Source organism: Micropterus salmoides, unplaced genomic scaffold (genome assembly GCF_014851395.1).
Source record: "Micropterus salmoides isolate LMB-PRFRI ecotype aquatic unplaced genomic scaffold, ASM1485139v1 Ms_hic_scaffold_2, whole genome shotgun sequence".
Classification (NCBI taxonomy): Eukaryota; Metazoa; Chordata; class Actinopteri; order Centrarchiformes; family Centrarchidae; genus Micropterus; species Micropterus salmoides.
Genome location: NW_024041150.1, coordinates 7,998,279 through 8,015,318, shown reverse-complemented (window position 1 = coordinate 8,015,318; position 17,040 = coordinate 7,998,279).

Genomic DNA, 17,040 nt, shown 5'->3' with positions numbered 1-17,040 from the left:
GAAGTTCACTGACGACACAACGGTCATCTCCCTCATCCGGGACGGTGACCAATCGGCCTACAGACGGGAGGTTGATCAGCTGTCTCTCTGGTGCGGTCAGAACAACCTGGAGCTTAACACGCACAAAACTGTGGAGATGACCGTGGACTTCAGGAGGAGCCCCCACTCTGCCCCCGATCACCGTACTCAACAGCCCTGTGTCTGCTGTGGAATCCTTCAGGTTTCTGTTATCCACTATATCCCAGGAACTGAAGTGGGAGCCCAACACTGACACCATCATCAAGAAGGCCCAGCAGAGGATGTATTTCCTGCGTCAGCTCAGGAAGCTCAACCTGCCTAAGAGCTGCTGATCCAGTTCTACACAGCCATCATCTAGTCTGTCCTCTGCACCTCCATCACTGTCCGGTTTGGATCTGCCAACAAAAAGGACAGGAGCAGACTACACCGGACAGTCAGGACTGCAGAAAATATCATCGGTGCCAACCTGCCCTCCATTCAGGACTTAAACATTTCCAGAGTCAGGAAACATCACTGCAGATCCATCTGGCGCTACAGAGCACTGGACGCCAAAACCAACAGGCTCAGGAACAGTTTCCTCCCACAAGCCATCACTCTGATGAACAGCTGATTTCTGACTCACAGCGTCAGGAACAATTCCTGTGCAATAATCCAGTAACTCTGCCTCTAATCAGCCACCTGTTTACTGGTTTCCACTTATTATTTATTCATTATTCTGTATTTCAGAGCTGTTCATACTCTCATATTGTATATACTGTATACCAATAAACCTACCTCAGGTCATAGGTCTTATTTATTTTGTTCCATCACACTGTGTACATGTATGTGTATGTGTACCTGTATATCATCTCCACCTTCAACATGTACATAATGAGAATAATAGTTCACTCTTGCATCCTTTGCACTCTGATCACTGCACTATTTGTCAATATGTCTATATTGTTTTGTTCATAGTGTGTATATTAGTTGTCTATTTAGTTTGTGTCTGATTTTATTTATTATTATTTTATTATTGTGTTATGGTATTTTCGTATGAGTAAGCACATCGTGAGCAATGTACAATCCTGAGTTGAATTCCTCGTATGTGTACACATACCAATAAATCTGATTCTGATTCTGAACTAAAACCATAAATACAAAACATTTAAATCATTAATATATGTAAACTGTGACGCTGTGCATACTTTATTGATCCCCGAGGGCAAAGCTGTTTCCTAACAGTTGCTCAATAAATTAAAGAAATAGAAATAATAATAGAAAAAGAATTATAACTTTGTGCTGTATACTACAGTATGTGTAATTAACTCACTTTTATAACTTAACTTGTACAGCTTGCTTATTGCATGTTTTTATATTTACATATGTTTGTCATGTTCATGTAAACTCACCAAAGCAAATTCCTTTTACGTGTAAAAACTACTTGGCAGTAAAGCTGATAGTGATTCTAAATAGCAGGATTATTAATGAGTACTGATAATGCGGAGAGCTTCTCTCCGGGTGCTCCGGTTTCCTCCCACCGTCCAAACACATGCGGCCTTGGTTGATTGGTGACCCTAAATTGTCCTCAGGTGTGAGCGTGAGTGATTGTTCGTCTATGCGTGGCCCTGCGACGGGCTGGCGACCTGTCCAGGGTTACTGCGTTACTCTGGATTTGTGTTGTGCAGACATATTACAGGGGGAGGGGATCTGTATAAAATGAAATATATAAACATACACAGAATTTGTGCATTATGGCAGAAATATTCACATCAGATCAGATTTACACGTGCAAACATTTACAGTACGTGCTGTAGAGGTGGGGGAGGGGCAGGGGGGACCTGGACCTTGTTAATGAGGCTGCAGAAGGGAAGAAGTTGTTCATGTGGCGTGAGTTTGAAACAGATTCTGTCCAGGTGAGAGGGTTCAGCTGCAATCTTTCCTGCTCGCCTCAGAGTCCTGGAGGGGTACAGGACCTGAAGTCACACAGGTCCTGAAGTCACACAGGCCCTGGAGTCATACAGGTCCTGGAGTCATACAGGTCCTGGAGTCACACAGGTCCTGGAGTCATACAGGTCCTGAAGTCACACAGGTCCTGGAGTCATACAGGTCCTGGAGTCATACAGGTCCTGGAGTCATACAGGTCCTGAAGTCAAACAGGTCCTGGAGTCATACAGGTCCTGGAGTCATACAGGTCCTGGAGTCATACAGGTTCTGGAGTCTTACAGGACCTGAAGTCACACAGGCCCTGGAGTCTTACAGGTCCTGAAGTCAAACAGGCCCTGGAGTCACACAGGTCCTGGAGTCTTACAGGTCCTGAAGTCAAACAGGCCCTGGAGTCATACAGGTCCTGGAGTCATACAGGTCCTGGAGTCATACAGGTCCTGAAGTCAAACAGGCCCTGGAGTCACACAGGTCCTGGAGTCATACAGGTCCTGGAGTCATACAGGTCCTGAAGTCAAACAGGCCCTGGAGTCACACAGGTCCTGGAGTCATACAGGTTCTGGAGTCTTACAGGACCTGAAGTCACACAGGCCCTGGAGTCATACAGGTCCTGGAGTCACACAGGTCCTGGAGTCATACAGGTCCTGAAGTCACACAGGTCCTGGAGTCATACAGGTCCTGGAGTCATACAGGTTCTGGAGTCTTACAGGACCTGAAGTCACACAGGCCCTGGAGTCGTACAGGTCCTGAAGTCACACAGGTCCTGAAGTCGTACAGGTCCTGGAGTCACACAGGTCCTGGAGTCATACAGGTCCTGAAGTCACACAGGTCCTGGAGTCACACAGGTCCTGGAGTCGTACAGGTCCTGGAGGCGTACAGGTCCTGAAGTCACACAGGTCCTGGAGTCATACAGATCCTGGAGGCGTACAGGTCCTGAAGTCACACAGGTCCTGGAGGCGTACAGATCCTGAAGTCGTACAGGTCCTGAAGTCACACAGGTCCTGTAGTCGTACAGGTCCTGGAGGCGTACAGGTCCTGGAGTCACACAGGTCCTGGAGTTGTACAGATCCTGAAATCACACAGGCCCTGAAGTCGTACAGGTCCTGAAGTTGTACAGATCCTGAAATCACACAGGCCCTGAAGTCGTACAGGTCCTGGAGGCGTACAGATCCTGAAGTCACACAGGTCCTGGAGTCACACAGGTCCTGAAGTCACACAGGTCCTGGAGTCGTACAGGTCCTGAAGTCACACAGGTCCTGGAGTCTTACAGATCCTGAAGTCACACAGGTCCTGGAGTCTTACAGATCCTGAAGTCGTACAGGTCCTGAAGTCACACAGGTCCTGGAGTCGTACAGGTCCTGAAGTCACACAGGTCCTGGAGTCACACAGGTCCTGGAGTCTTACAGATCCTGAAGTCACACAGGTCCTGGAGTCTTACAGGTCCTGAAGTCACACAGGTCCTGGAGTCGTACAGGTCCTGAAGTCACACAGGCCCTGAAGTCGTACAGGTCCTGAAGTCACACAGGTCCTGGAGTCGTACAGGTCCTGAAGTCACACAGGTCCTGGAGGCGTACAGATCCTGAAGTCACACAGGTCCTGGAGTCGTACAGGTCCTGAAGTCACACAGGTCCTGGAGTCGTACAGGCCCTGAAGTCACACAGGTCCTGAAGTCACACAGGTCCTGGAGTCGTACAGGTCCTGAAGTCACACAGGTCCTGGAGTCACACAGGTCCTGAAGTCACACAGGTCCTGGAGTCGTACAGGTCCTGAAGTCACACAGGTCCTGGAGTCTTACAGATCCTGAAGTCACACAGGTCCTGGAGTCTTACAGATCCTGAAGTCGTACAGGTCCTGAAGTCACACAGGTCCTGGAGTCGTACAGATCCTTTAGTCACACAGGTCCTGGAGTCACACAGGTCCTGGAGTCTTACAGATCCTGAAGTCACACAGGTCCTGGAGTCTTACAGGTCCTGAAGTCACACAGGTCCTGGAGTCGTACAGGTCCTGAAGTCACACAGGCCCTGAAGTCGTACAGGTCCTGGAGTCTTACAGATCCTGAAGTCACACAGGTCCTGGAGTCTTACAGGTCCTGAAGTCACACAGGTCCTGGAGTCTTACAGATCCTGAAGTCACACAGGTCCTGAAGTCACACAGGTCCTGGAGGCGTACAGGTCCTGAAGTCACACACGTCCTGGAGTCGTACAGGTCCTGGAGGCGTACAGGTCCTGAAGTCACACAGGTCCTGGAGTCATACAGATCCTGGAGGCGTACAGGTCCTGAAGTCACACAGGTCCTGGAGGCGTACAGATCCTGAAGTCGTACAGGTCCTGAAGTCGTACAGGTCCTGGAGTCATACAGGTCCTGGAGTCACACAGGTCCTGGAGTCGTACAGATCCTGAAGTCACACAGGCCCTGAAGTCGTACAGGTCCTGAAGTCACACAGGTCCTGGAGTCACACAGGTCCTGGAGTCGTACAGGTCCTGAAGTCACACAGGTCCTGGAGTCTTACAGATCCTGAAGTCACACAGGTCCTGTAGTCGTACAGGTCCTGGAGGCGTACAGGTCCTGGAGTCACACAGGTCCTGGAGTTGTACAGATCCTGAAATCACACAGGCCCTGAAGTCGTACAGGTCCTGAAGTCGTACAGGTCCTGGAGTCATACAGGTCCTGGAGTCACACAGGTCCTGGAGTCGTACAGATCCTGAAGTCACACAGGCCCTGGAGTCACACAGGTCCTGGAGTCGTACAGGTCCTGAAGTCACACAGGTCCTGAAGTCACACAGGTCCTGGAGTCACACAGGTCCTGAAGTCACACAGGTCCTGGAGTCGTACAGGTCCTGAAGTCGTACAGGTCCTGGAGTCTTACAGGTCCTGAAGTCGTACAGGTCCTGAAGTCGTACAGGTCCTGAAGTCGTACAGGTCCTGAAGTCACACAGGTCCTGGAGTCACACAGGTCCTGGAGTCGTACAGGTCCTGAAGTCACACAGGTCCTGGAGTCTTACAGATCCTGAAGTCACACAGGTCCTGGAGTCTTACAGGTCCTGAAGTCACACAGGTCCTGGAGTCGTACAAGTCCTGAAGTCACACAGGCCCTGAAGTCGTACAGGTCCTGAAGTCACACAGGTCCTGGAGTCGTACAGATCCTGAAGTCACACAGGTCCTGGAGGCGTACAGATCCTGAAGTCACACAGGTCCTGGTGTCGTACAGGTCCTGAAGTCACACAGGCCCTGAAGTCGTACAGGTCCTGAAGTCACACAGGTCCTGGAGTCATACAGGTCCTGAAGTCACACAGGTCCTGGAGGCGTACAGGTCCTGAAGTCACACAGGTCCTGGAGGCGTACAGATCTTGAAGTCGTACAGGTCCTGAAGTCACACAGGTCCTGTAGTCGTACAGGTCCTGGAGTCTTACAGGTCCTGGAGTCACACAGGTCCTGGAGTCGTACAGATCCTGAAGTCACACAGGCCCTGAAGTCGTACAGGTCCTGAAGTCACACAGGTCCTGGAGTCACACAGGTCCTGGAGTCACACAGGTCCTGGAGTCGTACAGATCCTGAAGTCACACAGGCCCTGAAGTCGTACAGGTCCTGAAGTCACACAGGTCCTGGAGTCACACAGGTCCTGGAGTCACACAGGTCCTGGAGTTGTACAGATCCTGAAATCACACAGGCCCTGAAGTCATACAGGTCCTGAAGTCGTACAGGTCCTGGAGTCATACAGGTCCTGGAGTCACACAGGTCCTGGAGTCGTACAGATCCTGAAGTCACACAGGCCCTGAAGTCGTACAGGTCCTGAAGTCACACAGGTCCTGGAGTCACACAGGTCCTGGAGTCGTACAGGTCCTGAAGTCGCACAGGCCCTGAAGTCGTACAGGTCCTGGAGTCGTACAGGTCCTGAAGTCACACAGGTCCTGGAGTCTTACAGATCCTGAAGTCACACAGGTCCTGGAGTCTTACAGATCCTGAAGTTGTACAGGTCCTGGAGTCACAGAGGTCCTGGAGTCGTACAGGTCCTGAAGTCGCACAGGCCCTGAAGTCGTACAGGTCCTGGAGTCGTACAGGTCCTGAAGTCACACAGGTCCTGGAGTCTTACAGATCCTGAAGTCGTACAGGTCCTGAAGTCACACAGGTCCTGGAGGCGTACAGATCCTGAAGTCACACAGGTCCTGGAGTCACACAGGTCCTGAAGTCACACAGGTCCTGGAGTCGTACAGGTCCTGAAGTCACACAGGTCCTGGAGTCGTACAGGTCCTGAAGTCACACAGGTCCTGGAGTCGTACAGGTCCTGAAGTCACACAGGTCCTGGAGTTGTACAGAGAGTCATTTCTGTCACAGAGGTCTGTGACTCGAGTCCTCCTCAGTATTTTATTTGTTGTCCACCCCGTTCTCACTCCCCGACTCATCACATATGGACGCATGGTCCAGACCCATCGGTGTCAGTTTGTAACGCACTGGGGACAACGTTAAATCCAGGGGTCAGGTGACTGTCACCTGTCGGTTAAGTGAAGTATCTGTGCCTTTGAGGTATTAAAAATACTCTAACGTGTGAATGTGAAAGTATCTAAGGATCCAAAGGAAGTACTCATTATGCAGGATGGTTCAGTTTACCTGTACACAGTGTCTGTGTGTCCTACCTTTACACATGATGCACCAAACTCCATTCAGAATGTTTGAGATTTTTGTTGTCAAAAAAGATGATACTGATTATTGATTTCAAGATTTAAATAAAATATTTGTTTGAATGCAGGTACGACATTACTTTTATATTTAGCCATGTAGAAATCTGTGGCTCACACTTTCACATGTTTGCCTTCTCGCTGCAGAAGCTGGTGTTTTACTGAACCAGAGTTCGGCCGGGTTTTATTTTGGTTGCTTCTTTGTGCAGCTTAAACTATGTTCTCTTGTGAATACTGTTTGTATTTTAATCAGCAGTGGAACTACATATACTCAAGTACTGTTAAGTACAAATCTGAATTACTTTACTTCGGTTACCACATCTCAGAGGGAGATGTTGTACTTCTAACTTCACTACAGCTTTAGTGACTTTACAGATTAAGATTTTACATGAAAACATACTATAATCTATCCAATATTTCACAAAAAGCTTACAAAGATTAAATGCTACAGCACTTCATTTATTCTTCTTTCCTCCACCATTAACCACTGGCCTAAACTAGCTCTAACTTTAAAGTAGTTAGACTTGCTCCATCTTGGGCATCTACAACAGTGCAATACTTTACTCACGCACTGAAGCACCAGCAGGTTTCAGAACGACTCAGCAGGAAAATGCCCTCAGAGGAAGTGTTAATGCATCAGGATTAACAATTTCACAATATATCCTCATTTTCAGGCTATTCCTCTGCAGGGTTAAGTTGGATTTGAATAGAATATTTTTACACTATAATGCTGGTACTTGGTAATTTGGTATTTATTCCAAATTTAAAAATGCGTCGTAATCACATAAAAATGCACACATAGTAAGTTTATGTAGATATTGTCAGTAATTATCATAAAATTATTGCATATTAAGACAATAATTAATAAAATGTCAGTACATAAATTCATTAACAGCAAGTTGACCTGATCTGTGACTTTTTTCCTCTGCTGGTGTTTGTAGAAGTGAAGCTGACGCTGCAGTAATCTGTCCTGGCCAGCAGGGGGCGCTGATGTTTCATCTCCCACCCAGAGTCCAAACACTACAACACAATCACAAAGAGGTAAAAACACTTCCAGAAGCTAAAGGCCTTTACTTCAACTCAAACAAATACATATCAGGGAGGAAACGGCCAAACAACATGGTGGACAGTCATCTCTGATTGGTCAGCAGAGGTCAGCTGGTTCAGGACTCCTAAAGACCCAATGCCCAATTTTTTCCACGTTGTCCAAATACTTTTGGCCATGTCATATAAGGAAAGTGTGGTCCGAGTACAATAACCTCAGTTTTCAGAGTTCAAAGTGTGGAAATTATAAAACAGCCAGGTTTTTATATACTGAATGCACTATGTGGACAAAAGTACTGGGACACCCTGTCCTAATACATTTGAGAGGGGCTGTTTTTTCATGGTGTGGTCTTTGATAAGAGAAATCTTAATGCTTCAGCAGACAAATTTAGATTACATTTCTTCCATCAAAACGTGTTTGGCCTTTTCCTGTTTCAATACATCAATGTCACCGGGCTCCATAAAGAAATGGGTGTCCCAGTTTGTGTCCCTATCCAACACCTTTGGGATGAACTTGAACAGGGACTGCGAGACGGGCCCTGTCGTCCAACATCAGAGCTTACAAATGCTCCTCTGGATGAACAAGCAGAAACTCCCACAGACAAACTCCAACATCTTTTAGAAAGCCTTCCAGAAGAGTGGAAGCTTTTACAGCTGCAAAGGGGGATCAACTCCACATTGATGCCTTTGGATTCAGAATGAGATGTTATGAAAGTAATGTGCAGGTTTCCCAGTGCTTTCCCAACCTGGGGGTTAGAAACCTCCCAAAGGTCCTGCAGACAACAGTCTGAGATCTCGCAACACAATGAACAAAGTAGGAGAGAAGATGATGAAAAATGAAGTCTGCACCACAAACCTGTATATTCGCCGATTCCCTCCCACCATCCAAAGACATGCGGCCTAGGTTAATTGGTGACTCTAAATTGTCCTCAGGTGTGAATGTGATTGGGAGGGGTTGTTTGTATATGTGCGGCCCTGTGATGGATGTCACCCTGTCCAGGGTGGCCTCCGCCTTTCGCCCAATGTCAGCTGGGATTGGTTCCACACAGCAGCTCACCAGCCTTTCCACAAAGCCAGCTGTGTCTGAGATGTGAGGTGAAACTTTTACTCTAATTCAGTGGTTCTCAACCTTTTTTGGGCCAGCGCCACCTATCCATTATCCAGGTCCCTTACCGACCCCCATCAAAAAAGATGTTGGCTATTTGCCCTGATTATTGTAAAAAAAAAAAAAATTCTTGTGGTTACTGTTGTTATTAAAAACATGGAAAAAACACATAATTGAATGACAAACAACATTAATTTCTTTCCCAGGTAACAAAAAAGCCATGTGAAAAGTAATTATATATAACTAATAAGTGAATGTTCCTCCCAGAAACTGTGTGTGAAGCAGCTGTTTTGTTGTATGGGGCACTTAATAAGTGGGGGGGGGTGGGGTCCTCCCCCAGAAGATTTTGAGCATTAAACACTTAATGTCCTGCATTCTGGAGAAGGTTTCTGCTCCAATTTCTGCGTTTCCCGCACCAATTTATGGTGGAAATGTCTTATTACCAGTGCTGGGCAACGATTAAATTTTTTTATTGCGATTAATCGCATTGTTACGTGTAAAATTGAATAATGAATTCTAAAGTAGTGTATTGCGCAATTTTTATTTTAATGTACTGCTATATACACAAAAGTGCAATAACATGTGGTTTGCAAACACTTAAGCAAATAAGGAGCTTTTTCCCAGCAGTATTCCCTTTACACAGTAGCAATAAAATATTTCTTGTAAATCTCAACTTAAACATTAATGTAATCAAATCAAATATTAAACCAAAGCTGTTTGCCAGGGAGTTACCTTTTATCTAGCTTGGTAAAACAAGTTTCCATCAGAGTCCAGTTTTCTGAAAAGGTATCAGCAGCAGGTGTCACAGGTGAAACATTCGTGTGTTCACTCGCACAGACTTCACTCGGTTAAAAACCTGAAATGACGTTACAAGTCGCGGTGGATATTTTACCAGCACAGACCCGGTAACGTTAAAGCAGCATTGAACACAGATGTTGGTTTCGGCTGTTTGACTTGTTTGACAGGCTGCATCGTTAACAAGCAAGCGGCTCTCCTGCTGCCGTGATGGAAAACATGGAACAAAGATGACCGCGCGGTCTGCTGAAGCCTCCGCTGCTTGTCTGGGTGGCTGATTTGCAGGCTGGTCAACATCCCGCCCTCCTGTGACCCATCATGGATTGACTGGATGTGTATTCAGAGCCAGTGAGCAACAGACTTTCAAACTAATAATTATAAAACAAAAACTGCGCTAACGTGTGATAAAATAATTGTCGGCGTCAATTAATGCGTTGCCCAGCCCTACTTATTACATAAAGGGAAACACAAAATTCAGGTGGCAGGTGATTCAAAATGTATAAATATAGAATATAATGTAGTGAGGCTCTCAGGCATTCTTTAGTGCTTTTAACAATTTTTCTCCTGTAGATTAACTTTTTTAATATCATCCCTGCTGAGGGGGGCGTGCAGTTGACTACCAGCTATTCTAACATTAACTTAGCTGTCCTTATTAGCTAGGCTCCTTACATGCTTGGTAATTTTAAGATGGGTCTCCGGCATTAACAGTGTTGTGTTGGACTGATTTGTGCAGCGGTGGTCATGAGGGAGAGCGAGAGGGACAACAAGAGGATGTGCTGCGTGAATATGCGCTGCCTGCAGCTCTGCAATCAAATAACATTTTAGTTAAAGAAAATCAAAAATCAATATGTGGCGGTCAGGCTGATATTGTGGCGGGCTGCCACAAATAAATGAACATATGGGAAACACTCTAACTTATCTGCCCATGTTCAAAACTTTCTGCACATTCAGAATCTCTCCCATGTATCTGTGTTCTCTTACATGTAAAGAAAAAAAGTTGTGATATCACAAGACATCATTAGCCTATTTAAAGATAATTCATAATATTCTACTACATGCCCTATACTGCAACACATAACTGATTCCCTCGAAGTAGGCCTATCCCCTCAACCGTCTGACAGACACAGAACTGGATGAGACCACAGTCTTGGTAACATTGTCAATCTGGAACATACAACTGCACGACTCAACAAGGCTCGGGCAGCAACTGCAGAAGCCTGGGAAAACGTTTCATGTAATATTATTTTTTGGAAAAGAATTAATAGCTGAGGGGCTCTGTTGTACACCTGCCGAATTACTTCACTGTAATATAACTGTTATGCCCTTGTGATGTAAGGTATTTTAATTTTACCACTGCTATTATAGATGTCCTTGTTGGTGGATATGTCCTTAATGTTGCAGACCACAGTTTAAACTCGTAGTGTTGTGAATCTTTGGTGTAAACTCGCCTTAGAATTTCCAACTAACAAACGTCCCCCAAAAGCAACTCAGCGCCCCCTTTCCAAAATAGTGCTTCCAGCACCCTCCATCGTCCTCGGAACGCCCCCACTGAGAAACACTACTCTAATTGGTGTCTTGAATTTTTCACATGACATTCACACCATTCTTGTTTAACCCGGTTGAACTGAACCCTGGAGTGTTTACCCCCTTGGTGCGGTTTGTTTGGGTTGTTATGAACACTGTACTCAAACTCTAGTGGACCAAACCAACGCTCTCCGGTCCACCTTGAAGTATATTTTTTTGGTCTCGGACCACTTCCAAGTGAATGAACTGGTTTAACCGCAGTATGCTGCACACCTCCAGTTCAAAGCTGCAGCACACTCTGCATGAGTTCTATATATAGTTTGATTGTGTTTTTCTGTGGTTGGTTTGGTTCAGTGTTGTCGGCCCACAGAGCTGCCTCAGGCTGGGGCGTAACATAAGCTCACATCAGCACGAGATGGTTCAGAAGGGACAGCTAGTCACACTTTGCATATTCATTTGCATTCCCAGGACCACAACAATGGGTTTCCTTCACCAGAGTCTGTTTTGTCCTCCGGACGTGTTCCTGGAGATACTTTTCATATTCAGACAAAACAAGTCTGTCCACTGAAGGTAGAGAGACCAAAGTGATGGTGATGGAGACCACGTGGGTCGTTAGGGCTCCTGGCTGCTGTAACAACAGCTGTTATGGTCGTTAGAGTCACCTGAGGCCAGATCTGATCGACCCTTGTCGGCTTTCTCACCAATGTGACCAAATGTGAGCGTCCAGGTTTTTACCATATGGAAGGTTTTGTGTTCATAAATTAATGATCCAGTTTGTACTTAAATTTCAGTTTTGCAATGCTTTCCTCGTGGGGGTTTTATCGCTGGACATCCCTTGAGTGTTCACAACGCGATAACGCAAATAAACACAACTCGCCATTACTACAGCTGTATGAACCCAAAGTAAACATTTTGCTGTGATTAAATAGCAATAAACAGATCAAACTGATGCCGAAATAACTACAATATGATGCAGATTTGTTAAACATATGAATTCATTCTTTGTCAGGTCTGTCAGCAGGACAGAAGACAACAACTTCTAAAATGTTTGTTTTCTGAATGGAGTTCGGATCGATCTGGGGTATGCTATGCTAACTTGGTCACAGTAAAGTACAACGACAGCTGGAATAAACTTACATACACATGTTTTCACACCATGTAGTTCAACCTCTCGCTTTCTTTTCTCCTAGCAATGTCCAGTTTTGTCCGGTTTTTATATAAATATGACGTAGTGCCTTACGACGCTAACAACACTGGAACCAGATGTGCACGGAATCTAGCTGCTGAGAAGCTCGACTTTGGATAAATCACGTTGTAATCCCAAAAACTAAAGTAAAAAGCTAATTTAATAACAGCAGTTTACTCTTCCCTTCTCCCTCGAGCAAACAGCGTAGTTGTCAGAGCATAATCCAGTCCATGGGTGTTGTCCAAAAGCTGGAGCGCAGCTCCCTGCTCCTCTCTCCCAAGTTTAGCAGCTCTCAGCCGGCCTGCAGATTTTCAATCGCCCGCTCTGCCTGGCCGTCTCCACACAACGCTCTGAAGCTGTTGGTGACGCATGGACAATCTCAACACTGATAGGCTATCGCGACTCACTTCGCGCTGCCCGACAGGAAATCGCAGCTCTATGCGTCTTTGCATTGACTTTGAATGTAAACTCACTGCCCCGAACGCTCGCTTTTGGTCTGAAAGCACCATAAGAATCTATTTTTAATGTCACGGTTTGCTGCCCTCAGACCAGCCTAGTCTTTGAGTCTAAAAGCTTCTCCATAGGCTTGATTTTATTTGAGAGTTAATCCAATGATTGGAGTTGGGGTATTACTTTACTGTTTCGATTTAGTGGTGTGAGAACCATTTATAGGGTTTGTATGTTGGGTGCAGTACTCTTGTGGGCCAGTAGGTGGCTCCAGTCTGTTTTTGGGTCAAAGGTAATTTAGTTAGGAACCTTTGCACAGGTGGCAGGTGTTGCTGGACGGAGGAGAGCACCTATAGATTTTTAACCGCTTCGCTCCGCTCCGTGCAAGTGTTGAAAATGTGTAACATTCAGTGGATTGTTGAATTTACCTGAAGACCATCAACAGTAAACAATAAATTCAAAACGTAACGGCAAGTGCAGGCAACATTCCCTTGGAGTTGTGTGATGGCATCCTCTGACCATTGTGTGGCGCTGTGATTTTGTGGCTTGTGACGTTAAAGTTTCTGTTTGTACAGCAGAAGTTCCCTAGCAAGGACCACACAATCGACAGGTACGATTAAATGAATTATTGATGATCGAAACAGAAGATGTACGAGGCTTACAGTTGCTAAATAGACATTTGAAGTGTTGTGGTGAAGCTACGATAGGGAAATCCGCTGCTTATAACCCTATGGAGAGGAAGAAGGAGATCAGGAGGCAGGACAGAGAAATGCGAGAGCGAAGAAGAGGAGCTGGGACATGTGGGTATTTATAGAAATGCTGGTGGTGACGTGGTTGATTTGTGGTCCCGCGCCTGAAACTCTGCTAATTAGCTCCACTAAAGAGATGATGTTGTGATCTACAAGTCCAAGTGGTGGACATGAGTGGGCACAAAATGCGTCGGTAATGTTACTATAGCAAATATGTCGGACAGTGGATATGACTGAGTCCTGGCGTCGAGTGAAAGACCACTGTTTTCAGCAAGTCTAGAACGCCTCTACTTAGAAGGGTTTGACTGAATCCGGGATTCTTCTATTGGGACTAAAGGGGACTAAATGCACAAATGTAGAAATTCTGAATGAAAACTGTGAGGATCTGTGGATCTGTAAACTATCTTTCCTGAGCAAGTGGCTTCCAGGTCCTTCAGACTGTGAGATTTTAGATAATTCCTAATTTTAATTAAACAACAAGCAAAACTGAACTAATTCCAAATATAAATTAAACACTGCTGAGAGAAAAAACTGAACAACTTGACATTGGGTTCAAGAATGTGGATTTTCAATGGCTGGCAGTGGGACACTAGGCAAGAGACTGCCCCGACAATCTGGCTGAATAGCTGGAGAGCCGAAGACAGAGAGGGACCAATCTGGTTTTGAAGCAGGAACTGAGACAGCAAACCAACCTCAGACACATGAGAGCACAAACACTCAGTCAGACAGACAGGAACTGATTTCACATTCTGCACCTCGAGTTCAAACAAAGAACTGACAAGAGGGAGCTGTGGAGATCTTGATGACGCAGACCTCTCAGTACAGACAGAAAGTAGATAAAAGGGTTCAGGGAAGATAAAAACATAGCTGTACTGTTAGTGAGTTTAACTAATCCACATGGTCAAACTCTGTTTCGGATGTATAATTCAGAGCCTCATGTCTCATTGGTCAAATCTAAGCAGGACACCTGAGGCCTTGGACCAGAAAGGGAGATGAAGCCATGTATGTCTTTTAGTCATTTGTGTATTTCACAAATGACTAAAAGTACCTCACAAAAGATGTTATAATGTTAATTTGTTAACTTAAGTTCGGGAGCGGGACCACGCCTCAACCACACCTCCAATCAAGGCCATGTATACCTGTTCTACTCTGCATGCCCCGCTTGTTTCAGATTGCTCAACCCACCCTCCATACTATCATCCCTTCATCCCCCCTTCCCTTTATCCCCTCCTCCCTCTTATTCCCTCATCCATTCATCCCCATCCATGCTCCCATTGTTCCCTCATCCCTTCATATTCATCAGGTGCACAGCTCTCTCATGTCTCATCTAGGTATTGTCTGGGGGTTTGTATAATCTTGGTGTTTCAACTAGGTGGTGGTAGGACTCAGGTGCAAACACAGACTTGAAGGAGGTTCGAAAAAAGGGTTTATTCTAGAGATCACAATAATTGACTGGGTAAGTAGGGAGATTTTAGGAAGTCCAGACTTGAAGGTGAGTTTGTGGATCCGAGTGTCTGGCGTGTGGCTGTCAATGCGAGGAGGCATGTGGCAGCGGAGGTCTAAAACAAAGTGGAAAAACACAGTGGTCAATAAACAACTCCAGGGCAAAGAAGCACAAGATACGAGTATCCTCTAGTTGGCCTTACAACAGTTACCACGGATGGCGAAAAAAACAATCTGGCACCAGCCCTCCAGAAGGCAGGAGATTAAGAGCAGAGTGGTGATGAGCTGCGACGCCCCCTGCACAGAGACACCACCACAACACAGAGAGAGAGCACACATCCCAAGCAGCAATATATCCCAAGTCGTAACACGAAACCCCCACACTGAGTCTCCTCTGCCCGGTCTTCTCTACACCCTCCGAGACCAGCCTGTCAAATGACATCATTCTTCCACCATCTCTCTTCCCCTCTGTATGAATTAAATTCAAACAGTCCACATTTGTATGAATCCCCAAAATGACATATTGTTGTGGTGGGGTCCTTGCCAATGAACTGCCATAGTGGCCGTGGGAAGAACCACTGTGCTCCACCTTAAAATGACAAATCTAGTAACACCTGACTGCTAACCATGTCATGAGCAGGCATGCAAACTGGTAAGTGGCAAAAAAGGTGAGAAGGATAGGTGAGCAGAGAAACACAGAGGCCGTGAAACCATTTTGGTGTCCTTTACAGACTACTGATGAGAGCAGGGCCCTGATGTCAAGCCCTTCATACCGAAGAATCTACTTCCTTATTATGCTAAAGGGGGGATGATGGGACAGAGAGACTGGGTTTCCAAAGGGGTTCTCCAACTTCTCCCAGAATAGTTTAAATTGAACTAAGACAGGAATGAAATCTGGTCTTGTTGTTGTTGATGTGTTCAGTAAATGGGTCAAAGTTTTTTGCTCTGCTAAACAGGAGGCCAGAGCCCTGATAACTGAAACTATGAAATGATTCCTTGGAGAGGAACTCCAGCTGCCATCAGCCACCCACAGAGTGCTGCTGCTGAACGCGTGGACACAATAACCACAAACTGTCCAACACCAAGCCAGCTGCGTCCATCTCCCTGCGTCTGCTGTGTGGCAGTGTGGTAGTTACCCTGAAGTCGACCTGTGATAAAGTCTGTTATAGACACTGTGTTGTGTGATCTGCTCCTTTCCTTCTTTCTTTGATACTAAACGTGCACAGAGTCACTCATAAGGAAGTTTTTCCTTGCCACTGTGGCCGAGGGCTGCTCTTGGTGGGAATTGTTGGGTCTCTAAATAATATCACAAAGAGCACTGAGATAACTGGTGTTGAGACTTGGCGCTGCATAAATAAAATTGAACTGAATTGAACTGAACTCATTCACCACCTGACATCTGTAACTAGCCTGACCTTTGACCCACAGGTAGCCGAGCCTAATTTGTGCCCGACAACATGTTGGAGTGAGAACAAGAAGAAGAGCAAGAGTCATTTTGGGTCTCAAACCCCATCTCAATTCTTGTGGTCTTGATCTGCCAGTTTAGACTGGTGGTCCCAGAACAAAGCTCCTGTACCTCAATCTCGATCTGAAGTCTTGATTAAGCGGCTGCAGTAATCACCTCTCATCAGCACTAAAGAACACGCTTCTGTGTCAGCAGGGAGCTGTTTATGAAACGTAACCAGCATCATTATTAAGATACATTTTAAATCCTTTAGAGCAGAAGAAAACATCAACAGGTGTGACAGCTTCACATTTATTCATTCAGCTGACGTTTATCCAAAGAGACTCACAGCTGCTGTATCTGACAGAGATCGCACGCCTCTGGAGCAACGAGGGGTTAAGTGTCTCGCTCAGGGACACAGTGGAGGACGTGTCCCAGTGGGGAATTGAACCCCGGTCTCTCACAGCAAAGGCGTGTGCGCCATCACCTCCCCTGTGGCCAGTTAGCGTGAGCGGGTCACTGCACATTTCTTAGTCAAATAAATGTTGGCGTGTGACGGTTCTTTGTCCTGCCAACCTTCTCTATGTGTCTATTTGTGTGAAGCATCATTTCCATATTCCTGCCACTCCTTTGTCTCAGAAGAGCAGCTGTAGATCATCGTCACCCTGCTGCATGTTGTCACTGGACATATT